Source organism: Corvus brachyrhynchos, unplaced genomic scaffold, assembly GCF_000691975.1.
Source record: "Corvus brachyrhynchos isolate BGI_N302 unplaced genomic scaffold, ASM69197v1 scaffold23, whole genome shotgun sequence".
In the NCBI taxonomy this organism is placed as follows: Eukaryota; Metazoa; Chordata; class Aves; order Passeriformes; family Corvidae; genus Corvus; species Corvus brachyrhynchos.
The window spans coordinates 7,164,956-7,177,042 of NW_008238983.1; positions in this window are offsets into that span (position 1 = coordinate 7,164,956).

Below are 12,087 nucleotides of genomic sequence, written 5' to 3' on the forward strand. Positions count from 1 at the left end.
GGAAGAATATACTGCAAGCTCCTGCACTGTTATGATACAAAGGCTAAACCAGACCATTTTTACCACAGTATGCTAAAGTTAATTTTGTAATATTGTAAACAAAAATTACAGCAGTTTGACTACAAGTTGGTTTCCATTTGATTGCTTAATTATCAGTTTCTCGATTTATGTGCAATCCAATTTTGTTGATTACTGAGACCTTTCAAAATAAAGTCCCTGAATATAATATATCCTCTTCTCTCAACAAACAAACAACTCTAAAAAATACCTGCTTTGAGATAAAGGTGGGGGGAAAGCCATAAACTGAAATTACTTCCTTACCAAGAAGTTTTCCCTGATGATCTAAATTGTATATCATTCCCCGATACACAGCACAGGAGCAAAATAAACTCCTTGAAATGCCAGATTTCAAGACTACAGACACATCACAGCATATTACAAGAGCTGTTTTGAGGAGTTATATAATTCAGTTTTCTGCTTAAATCAGTGCAGTCATTCATTAGGCCTGTCATGGCTTCATCTCTAAAGTTCAAGACTTTACAGCATCTCTCATAGCTTCTTCCAGTGCTGCATTACAATCTTGGTGAATAATGTTTTCCTAAAATCTTCTTTGAACCTCCCAAGTCACAAAATGTGTCCCTTACTCTTGTCTGCTTTGTGCTTGCTACTCTAAAAAGAACTCTGACTTTGTCGTCTTCATAACTTCACTTTGTGTAGTCATAGACTGTTCCATCTCCCTGTTGTCTCTTCCTTACAAGACTAAACAAGCCCAGCTCCTTAAGTTTTACTTCACAGCTTATGTGTTCTGTGTCCCTGGCCACCTTGGTAACTTTCTGCAAGACCATCTCCCTCTTGAAGTGTGTCCAACTGTGCCCTCCCAAGCAGCAGCTTAAAGCAAGGAATAACCCTCCTTGATCTGCTAGCCATGCTCCCCTAAGCTAATCCTTAGCCATTTGCTTTATTCATGATGGGAGCAAACCAGGGCAATATGTTGTTGTCACATGTTCAGCCTGGCATCCACTGTCACACCAAGTAATGCCTGTAATCCCAGGTTTTTCCAGTGAGGCTGCTGTACTTCCAGGCAGTTCCCTGCTAGTACTGATACATTGTGTTATTCTGCCCCAGGTGTACTTGTAGTTACTGAGTCCCATTTTCTCAGGTCACTGTGAACCTGTGAAGAACTGTAAAGTTCTGCCATTTGAGGTGCCAGTAGCTGCCCCCCTAATTTAGCATCATCCACAAATTTGTGTGGGGTGTGTGCATCATCAAGACTGTGGATGAAACGCTGCATAATATGGGTTCTCATGTTACCCTCTGAAGAACTGCATTAGTTAGCATTCAGACCTCAAGCCATTGATTTCTATCCTTTGAGCCCAAATTTCTACTCAAGTCCAAACTTCTTGAGCTGCTAGGTGACACTTGTAGGAGGTGATGTCGAATGCTTTACTAAAGTCAGATATATTGTACCCATCACTCTCCCCCTGCCTTCATAGTCAGTCATTTTGTCATTGAAGGTAATATGCTAGCAAAGGATGATTTGCTCTTTGGAACTGTTGACTAGCCCTCATTACCTTCTTGTCCTTGGGTTTGGAAATGTCCAGAGGACACAGTCCTCAGCTACCTCTCCTGATGGTCATTATTTTCCATGGACAGAGGCACCACAATCACATCATCTGTCTCTGTCAGCATCCACCTTTTTCCACGAACTGAATATTTCCTCTAATGCGTTGTGCCTCCCTACTCACCACGTCTTTCCAAATATATGGAGTACACACAGGGCTCTGGGAACAGGTTTTGTCTGTCAAGCAAGAAGAATTTTATTACTTCAGTACTTCAGTCATTTTCATGTTTGTCACTAGACCATCTCCTCATTTATCTACTCATGTACCTTTTCTCTGAGCTTCCTTTTCCAGGTAATGTTCCTGTAACATTTCATGTTGCCCTTTCTGCCCATGGCTCCAGACATACCTTCTGTTTTGACCATCCTGATTTTGTCTCTATGACATTTGTCCTAATGCATTGCTCAGCAATATTATTACACACTTATTTCATTGCCTTTCTTTGTTCCTGCTTCTTGTGCACTCCTTTTTTGTGTGTTTTAGTTCATTGAGAAACTCCTGACTTAGCCAAACAGGCCTTCTGCCAGAATTCCCAGTCTTCCTGTCCAACAGGATGGTTTGTTCCTGAGCTCTCAAGAAGTTTTCTTTAAAAATTAGCCAGCTTTCCTGGGCATCTTTCCTCTTCATGGCTGCTTCCCAGGGCACTCTGCCTAGCAATTCCCTAAAAATAAGCCCCAGTCTGCTCTCCTGAAATACAAAATCCTAACCCTGCTGCTTTCCTTCCCAGCTCTCCTTCAGATCCTGAGCTCAGTCATCCTGTGGCTACTGCAGCCCAAGCTGCCAACCATGACTGCATTTTCCACTAGCTCTAAACAGTCTGTGAGCAATAGGTCTGGTACGGCTCAACCTGTGGTTGAGCCTCTAACATTTCTGTGTTGTGAAATTATCACCAATGGAATTTAGGGTTTTCCTGGAATGTTGCCATGTTGCTGGCATCTAGAGGGTCGGAAAACATGAGGATGAGAGCATAAAACCAAGAAAACTTTACTAGTCATTTTAGAAAGATTCATCTGCTATGTCTCTTGGTCAGGTAGTTCTTACAGACTCAGCGTACCCTCCTCCTGGGCTCCTGACATAGGGTCATGCTCAGTGAGCGTGTCCTCCAGCTTTATGCTGAAACACTGGACAGTTTGACTCTAAATAAGCCTCCCTTCTCTTCTTCCCTGCTTGTCCCCTCTTTTCCCCTGCTCATCCTTCCAACAAGGTATGACTTTACTCCTGCCTGATCATGGCCTTCAGTTACTACTGTTCGGCAGTGATTTATGCTACACAAATGGGGAATATAGGATCCCCATTCAGGTTGTCTAGCCTTGAAGTGTGTTTCTACCTAGCTTATTGTTTACTTTCACAAGTTATGAAAAACCTGCTGTGTTACATGTTTTGTATTTTGGAGTGAATAGAAGTCTAGGACCTGTCCCTCTTACCCTTCTGTAATCTGGGGTAGATGAAGTTGTGATCCAAAAGGGGACAACACAGTTCTTCCCTGCGACATGTCTCACAAGCTCAGACAAGGTGTGAAATGAGTCACCAGACAAGCCCCAGCACCCAGATTCAGTTTTCTACCCACACCTGCATTTGCACCCCTGAAAATGCAAGAATGGTTAAAATAACAATGACTTTGCTTACACTGTGATACTACAGTTATGCTGCACAGAAGAACATTCAGGCTGAGGAAGAGAAGAAAGAGAACATTGCTCTCAACTTCAAAGTAGTCAGCACATTCCTTTAACTCAGGAAACTCTCATAAAAATGTAAATATATCCTATTTCCTATTGTATTCAGTAGTGCCTATATACATACAGTGATACAGTTCACAGCAATCTTTTATAGAGCTCCAGCCAAGCTAAATGCTTTTGAAATGCTAATGAACACAGTGAAACAATTCTTCGTAACCCAAAACATTGCCATGTACTCAATAAAAGGAAAGCATCCTTAGGGGCTGTCTGTCCCCCTTCACATGGGAAACACTGTACAGGTTTGGTCTGTAGAACTTTTGAGTGAGAAACCAGAGCCACCTTCAAGTACCCATGTGGATTTTTTTATATGCCTGATTATTTATAAAGCAGCTATTTTTAACTGTGTGTCAGCTACAAATAAGGAGAATTATACTTGCAGTCCATGTAATAAGCTGTAAGTAAGACTGTATGTGGCTTGTATACGCCTCTTGAATTTGTGATGCCAAACAAATTTCCTTATCAATGGACATAGGAATGCAGCATCCTAATAGGAAAGGTACAAATACATGTGTGAATAAGGAGATACCCCCTGAAGCATTAAGAATCACTAATGTCAATGAAAAGGCGTTTCAGATTACTTTGGATTTGTTGTCTCAATCTTAGGGCGAATGCCAGTTGTGAAGAGTTCATGTTTTCTGCCTTTGCTATTTGCTGACAAGACAAAGAGCTTTCTGGACTCCAGGTTAGCGGACAGTGTTGACAGTGCCACTGTTGATGTTCTATACGAAAGAAGGTATGGTAAATAAAATGTTTGCAAACAAAATGAAAAATCTAAACTTCTTTACCCCCTCCCCTTCACAGCTTTGAACCTATCGGGCAGTGTTATCCAACAGTGACAACAGAGATCTCACATGAAAAGCTTGCATATGTTCATTTCTGGAGGGACTCCAGTTTTGCTCCACTTTAGGGAAAGGTTTTAATGTCAACTTGCACCTCAAGAACATCAGAAAGCATCCTGAATGCCTTGGGTTTAGGAAAAAGTTTGGACACTTCTTTAGACAGAGAATTGAGTCAGGAGGCAAAAAGTTATTAAAGGCACATTTAAAAACGTTTCTCTTAAGGCACATGTACATAGCAAGTCAGCATCTCATAAACTAGACCAGATGTGCTGTGCAGATGTTGGATGGTCTGATTTTACTGCACACGTGCTTTGCAGTTGCTGTGTGCACATGCAGCACAACATGTGTGCGTGTGTGGTAGACGCTGGACATCAGCCACAGGGATCTGGAAAACAATCTTCCACTTGTTACAGTAACTTCAATTGCCCACAGAGTTCTTTGTTGCCTTGCACAAAGATGTTTCTCTTGATACTTTAAATCTAGCAAGGCCAGCAGGAGGATCACTTCCTCCAAATGCTGTGAAGCTCCATAGTGCATAATTCTCATAGCTTCCCAATTAGCTCCTGCCTTTTAGAAGGGATCACAGAGCACCACAAACTTGTGTGCTACAAATATCACCCACTGCTGTCAAAGGAGTACAAGGCAATGTAGTTCTAAGTCCAGGATAGTGGGTGGTCTTCCTAGACTCTTGGCTTTCTGCAGTGTGTGAACCCTCTCCAGTAGTGTCTTAAGCAAAATTAATTATTTGTCATGTGTCTGTTCTCTGCTTTGAAAAATCAGGCATAGCTTTCAGACTGCCTCCCTGGGAACAAGGGAGCACACTTTGGTGCACTAGGGTGTTCTGCTCCATTAGATACTGGAGATCTACCCAGCTGATTTAATGTTGGTGACAAGTACCCTTGGAGAGAGTAGATCAGCACCATTCTATGCAGCAGGCATTTCTAGAAGTGGAATTATCAGAAAGCTTCATGCTTCTGCACATTTACCAATCCAAAAATCAAGCAGAATCCCCTTAGGGCCAGTTTTGATCAGAGGGGAAAGACTCATTTCAACTATTTACAATTTGAATGAACTTTTGAAGGAATAGAATGTTTAATTTACCCTTCAGTTCTACAGAAACAGCAGATTTAATTAAAATCAGACTGTTGGAGCAAGAAATGGGCAATTTTTTAACAGTTAAAATTATTCAGTCTTTCCTAAAATGATTGCTGGCACTACTATTGGAAGTGCATTTTATGTTACAGGAACATGGTGTTCATAGTCAGTCCCTCTACATCATTATAATTTCAACCCAATTAATAGCCACCAGAACTAAACAAGATCTGAGCAAGGTCATAATAGTATTTCCATTAATAGTACATGAGTCTATTTGAGAAGTGTAAAATATCTGAGATTTCTCAATTGTATTTAAAAATTGGAACATAGAGTGTTATTTTTGTTGACACTTGTTGCACTTCTAGTGAACAAATGGGCTGGAAGGATACTAACAGGAAATTCTGCTCACAAGATAAGCAGATGCTAACCCCCAAAGCTTCAAAAGTTCATAAGAGCCAAAAAAATTTTCTTTCTGTGCCTGATTTAATGAATAGTCAGCATTCCACACCAGCCAAAGGAAATGCTTTGGGGACAGTTTTTACAGAGGCAATCAAATCTTGTGTTTGTGTGAAGAAGGACAGAGCTTGCCGTTTGTTTGTGAAATAAGTTTCAAAGGTTATGCTTTCACCACAAAAATCTTGAACTGTTGTTGTTCCAAAATGTTTGAGAACCAGCCTATTCTGTAACTTATGTTTAGTTTCTGGAAACAGTCTTAGTGGAGAACATCGTTGTTTTCATATTGGAAACCCTCATGATTTTAATGCACTTTTCTTGAAAAGTGTTTTGGTCTGGCTTATAATCATTCACAAAGCAGATAACAGAGAACTGCTTCAGTCTTTTGGTCTTCTGCTTGTAGCCCACAGATGCTACAGCTTTCAAGTAAACCCATAAAGGAAAGGCTAAAAAAGTGCATGAGTAATAAATTGCATGATCCGTTAGTAAGGTCTTAAAATGGGTAAGGTCTTCAGCACATTTCTCAGGGCTGTGTAGTAAGACATCTTCAGCTGATGTAGATCACATAACCTCATTTATTGCTGCTCCGCTTATTTATGTCAGTCAAAGTTTCAGACCTCTTGAGTCACTGTTAACTCTGGGAAAATTCCATGTTTCTTTGGAAATATTTGCTCTTGGAAAAGTGGTGTTGGATTTTTATACATGAAATATGTTCAAGGACTGTCCTTGATAACAAAGAAGTGATAAATTTAACTTTAGACAGTATGATTTCGTATGAAATAATGAAATAAAGATGAAATGCAGCAAGTCAATGCAGGCCCTGTATGATCTATTTGTAGATGGGTGGTGACATTTTAGAACCCTGAATTCCTTCCAATGGAAAAAACGTGCTGCAAGGAGCTTGGCATTCATGAAATCTTAATCCAAAAGGTAGTAAGCCATGCTCTTTGCAGGGAGATTGACATAATAACTTCAAACCTTTCACAAGCCCAATGACAGAAAACATGGTAGGCCTTCAGTCAAATTGCTCTTCAGTTCTTTTCAACATATAAGAAGATAAATTATAACATTTGTGTTCTGCTAAAATTTAGTAATCTGACAATGGGGTCTGACAGCCTAGACGATAAATAAATATGTACATAATGCAGCATTGATTGCTTTCACAAACACTATCATTGATAAACTGAGAATTTTCTCAAGGCTTATGGAACGAGGGAGCAGAGCCCCACACAGCTGCTCTGACCATGCTGCATTCAAGCTGCTTCTGGGCCATGGCCATTCCAAATTGACAGGCACTTAAGTATTCAGCTGGCTTGGACCAGAATGGATCCAGTAGGTCCAGCCATTTTCTCTGAAAGTAAGTAATAGATATTTTGAACCAAACCACTACACTTCCCTATCAGTAATGCAGCCTCAGAAGGTGCAGGTGTAACTCATTTCGGAAATGACACTGTGAAACGGGAATAAGAAATTTTTCAGGACCATCTTGCTTTCAACATGACAAATTATACTTTTTTTTTCTCTGTATGTAACATTCTGTTTTCTTAATAATGCCCAAAGTGCACAGAAGTAGAAACGAGTTGAGACATTCATAGACATTTATTCCTGTCTGCACATTTGAAAATGTACTTTCTCTGGAAAAAGTTGAACATTTAGTTTGTATTTTCTTCTTCTCTGTTGCTTTTTTCTTTTTCTTAAATACAAAATGTTTTTTTCAAAACAGAAATAGATGTTTCAGTTTTGTTTGAGCTTGAAAGCTTGAATTTTATTGGAAGAGAGGATGTTCTTTGAATTTTGTTATGTTTATGTGCATATGCATTTCATTATTGTGTGTTTATATAGAAAAGCTTATATAAAATTTCACTAATTAAAATACACTGCATTGCTATAGAAATATATTTAAATGTCTAGTGTACAGGAAACTTGAATTTCACCTGAATCACATTTTAAATTAGTCATCTATATTTTTGAATAAGTACCCTTCAAGACTGAACCACTGCACTAGATCTTACCTCACCGAGCTTGGACAGAAATGACACCTTTTGCTTCATGCCTTGTTTCCCGATCTGGGATTTTGTGCTGCTTTCACTGCTTTCCTCAGAGTCAGTACTTGGGTAAACTGAAGTTCCTGCCTTCCCGTTGCTAAAAGCAGCCCTCTGGGTTTAGCTGAATGCTAGCGCACGGCACCTTCTTACAGCACTCTCACTGGATTTAGTCAGTAGGTGCTTGAGCTCTTATTTATAATGTCCTTTTCATTTGTGTCACTACATAAAACATGCTGAGGGGTTTTGTCTGTATTAGTGGAAAAGATGAACTTCCCAAAGGTTCCTGTGGAAGTGATAAGACTCTCGCTTTGTTCAATGGGAAAATCCAGTCTGGCCTCTCTGGGACCCAAACACAAAGCTGAGCATATCACACTTAGCCGAGGTTCTGTCTGAGGCTGCCTGTCAGTGCTGTTCCAGAAAATGCTCAAATTCAGCTTTCCAAGCTGCCCTTCAAATTCATCCAGACAACTGCCAAGAAGCTTTTTAAAGCAATGGCAAGTCTGAGATTTCCTGAGACAGAAGGGGAAGGCAGCTGGTTTTAGTCATCAGAGATCATTTGAATGTGACCAGGTTTTGCCTGCTAGGTATAGAGAGACAAACCATCACAGGAACAAGGAGCAGCAGCTTTCACAGAGACATTAGTGCTTGCTTTGCTGTCACTAGGCACAGTTACCTGTGTTCACGCCAACCTTCTTCACACAGGGAATCCAGAATATTTTGAAGTGGCATGCTTCAGCCTATGCTGAAATACTCAGAAAAAAGTTGGCTTTCCCTCCCACTTGGTCATTCCTTCTCAAAAATCCATATGGCATTTTGTAGGGTAAATTTTCACTTCAGTATGGCATCATCCATGTCACTGTTCCACGGACAGTCACTGAGCTAACCCATGCCGTGCCAAATCTTCAACCCTTGTTCCTCAGCAGACTTGGTAAATACAGTTATCTAGAGCATACCACTTCCTCCAGCTCATGAATAAACTTTCTGCATATAAACTTTCTGCATCCACTTGTTAAGTCAACCATGTCAAAAGATTTCTTCTTCTCCTTCCCTCCTCCTAAGTGTTTGGTTGCACACAAGCAAAATGCTGTCCGATGTTTTGATGTTTCAGACTGCTTTCATTTGCAACTTTGAAAACTCCTTCCTATGTTACCTATACAAATATGTGGTGTCCATTCATGTGGAATTAAAACAGGAAAGCAGTTGTAGCTGTGAGGCTCTTTATGATGTAGTTAGAAATCCAGCTGCTCTCCTGCCTCCCTAAACCTTTTCCCATTGCTCATAATTCAAATTCCTTTTGGCTTCAATTTTCCACACTCAGCCTCAGCCCAAAAGTGATTACATTGGACATCTGAGTAAAATCTGTTGAGCTATTTTTGAATGATTCAAGTGTGAAAAACCTCTTCGAAACACTCTGACCAAATATAAATAGAGGGAAAATTTAGAGCCTTTTTTTAATAACTTGTAGAGGTCACTAAAGAAAGTTTCTCTAGCCTTTTCAGAAGGGGAAGTTTAGAATGGGAAATTTTGTCACCTTGTGTACAAAGCTAACCCAGCCTCTTACCTCTTCTCCCCAGTTCTACAGCCACACAGCAACACTGTACCCATGAGTGCATATGGGCCTACAAGTAAAGGGCTTCATTCTATCTGTGCTGTCTGTGCTGACAGCAGCATAATTTAGGTTTCCTCTCTGCTTGATGGAAGTTTACCATTGTGCTAAAAAGGGAAACCCAAAGCAACATACTGCTTTGTGTTCCAACTGAACTTTGTTCATCCAAACAAAGTGTCTGAAGGGAACACAGGGCAAGGACACTACCTGGCAAAGCCTCCCTCTCAAGAACTATTTAGAGCTGTACCCCTGGAGATCAAGAGGAGATGCTTGATGTCTAAAGACAGGCAAAAGTCATATGTATCTTAAACACAAGAAAAGCCAAAAAGTCAACCCAAAGAACTACAGGCTAATCTGTCCCGCTTTCGTGGTCCCTGGGGGGATAATTAAGCATGGATTTTCTAAGTGTAAATTAGGTCTGGCCCACCTCGATTGCCTGCTGTGATGAGGATCTCCATTTCTGGACGAAGGCAGAGCACTGCATGTCATTTATCTTGATTTCACCAAGGCTTTCAGCACAGTCTGGCATAATATTCTTGTATCCAAGTCAGAATGTTATGGTTTGGATGAATGGACAATCATCCATCTAAAAACTTATTCATGAGGCTCATAAGGGTAGGGGTCAGTGGGTCATATTTTATCTGGAAGCCAGTAACAAATGGAGTACTCTGGGTCTTTTCTGGCAACCTGTCCTGCTTAACATCTTTATCAATGGCCTGACTGCACTTTCAGTCCAGAAATAACACCAAATTTGGGGGCAATTGTTGATACATTCAGGGTCTAGAATTTAGGGGTGTAATCCATAGGAACCTAGACAGGTTGGAGGAGTAGGACAGGAGGAACCAGCTGAATTTGTCAAGGACCAATACCAAGTGCTGCCCCTGGACAGGAAAGATAACCTGTTACAAGGACACAGGGTGATGCCTGCCTGACTGCAAGCAGCTCTGCAAGAAGGGACCTGGGGCCTTAGCCGGCACAAGCTGGGTCTAAGCCAGCAGTGTGCCCTGGCTGCGTGGACAGCCAGCTTCCCCCTCGGCTGTGCCAAAGGCCAGGACATCGAGGGGAGGGTTTGTTCTTCTCTTCTCAGCATGGCTTAGAGCGCATCTCAAATACTGCACCCACTTTTGGCTTCCCAATACAAGAGCAACATTAACAAACTGGAACAAGTTCAGCTGAGGACCCCAAGCTGCCCAGAGTCTTGCCTTGTGAGGGAAACTGAGGGTCCAGGGCTTGTTCAGCCTGGAGAAGAGAAAGCTTTGGGGAAAAACCAGCAGTAGCCTGCCTGTACCTGCAAGGAGAGTATCAAGCAAGCTCTTCAAAGCAGAGTGTGAGAGGATACGGGCAATGAGCGTCATCTGAAACAAGAGATGTTCAGGACGAAAAAAGGAAAAAAGAACAGGACAAAGGATGAAAATTTTTTTTTTCACTCTGAAGACAGTCAAGCACTGAAACAGGTTACCCAGAGAGGCTATACTGTCTCTGTTCATCCTTGGAGAATTTCAGGACCACACTGAATAAAGCCTTGTACAATTTGGTCTGATCTCACAGATGACCCTGCTTGTAACAGAAGATGGAAATATAGATCTCCTGAGATCCTCCCAGCCTGAATTATCCTATGATCCTGTGTTGCATTAAAGAGTAAATGTAGTCTGTTCTCCTAAGTCTGATGGTACAAATCTATTCTGCAGCCTGAGGGTACCAGTACTGTGGCCAATGTTGTGTCAGGAGGCAGAGAAAGAAACCATGAGACCACACTGTCTGCACTGTGGCATGTGCTGAACACCTGCCTTTGTCTTTAGTCCCTCCTACAATCCCACATGCAGGATTTGCAGCATTTTTCAATTTTATGTATGAAAATCATTAAAGAAAACTATTTTGTAATCTGCTAGCAAGCCCTGTTAATTCCATGTGTAGGAGTAAGATCCAGCTACTTGGAACTCGGGGTATACATATTGGTGTTTGTTTCAAGAAGAGTAATTTAAGTCAGAACTGCTTATTTCTAAGACCTCTTCCCCTCAAGATCAGGAGGCCCAAAGAAGATTAATCAAATTCTGTGATACCACTCTCCCTTTTTTTCCTGAAGTCAGCAGTAACTATGTTAGTCTAAGAATCAAAATGGGACTTCTAGGATATGAAACATTAAGTATCATACAACATGAGGGCCGCTATTATTCTTATTTGAATAAAACAAATTTTAATATGTGAGCAAATGGTCATTTCCCAGACTCATTCAGAAGCTCAGTTAAGTAATTGGGTTTTCCCATCCACTGCCAGATGGTACTGAATCAAATGTGCAGTAGTGGAAGTAAGGCTGGTAGGTTTGAGTCATATTTCAGTCATGACAATAGGTCAGCTTGTATTAGAGAGAATTAGAGTGTATTAGAGAGAAGCAGTGGAAAGGTGAATTCCCAGGCATATAAAGTGGAAACATATAATGAAAGTGTAAAAATGAAGGGTTGTGAGAGAGTAAAAGCAAACCAAAGTTGCTGGAGGAGTGAGTGAATGCCATATCAGAGATAGTCGGAACCTAACGTGGATGAATGTCTGGAAACAGCAATGTAAGATGGAAAAGCTGTGATCACAAGGTAGCAGGACAAGATCTTTTCCAAGAACTTGAGTCCAAAACTGGAAACTAACTAAGAATTTAGGTGGCTAACCAGGAAGACTAAGTACTTCAGTATTTAAAAATAGTGT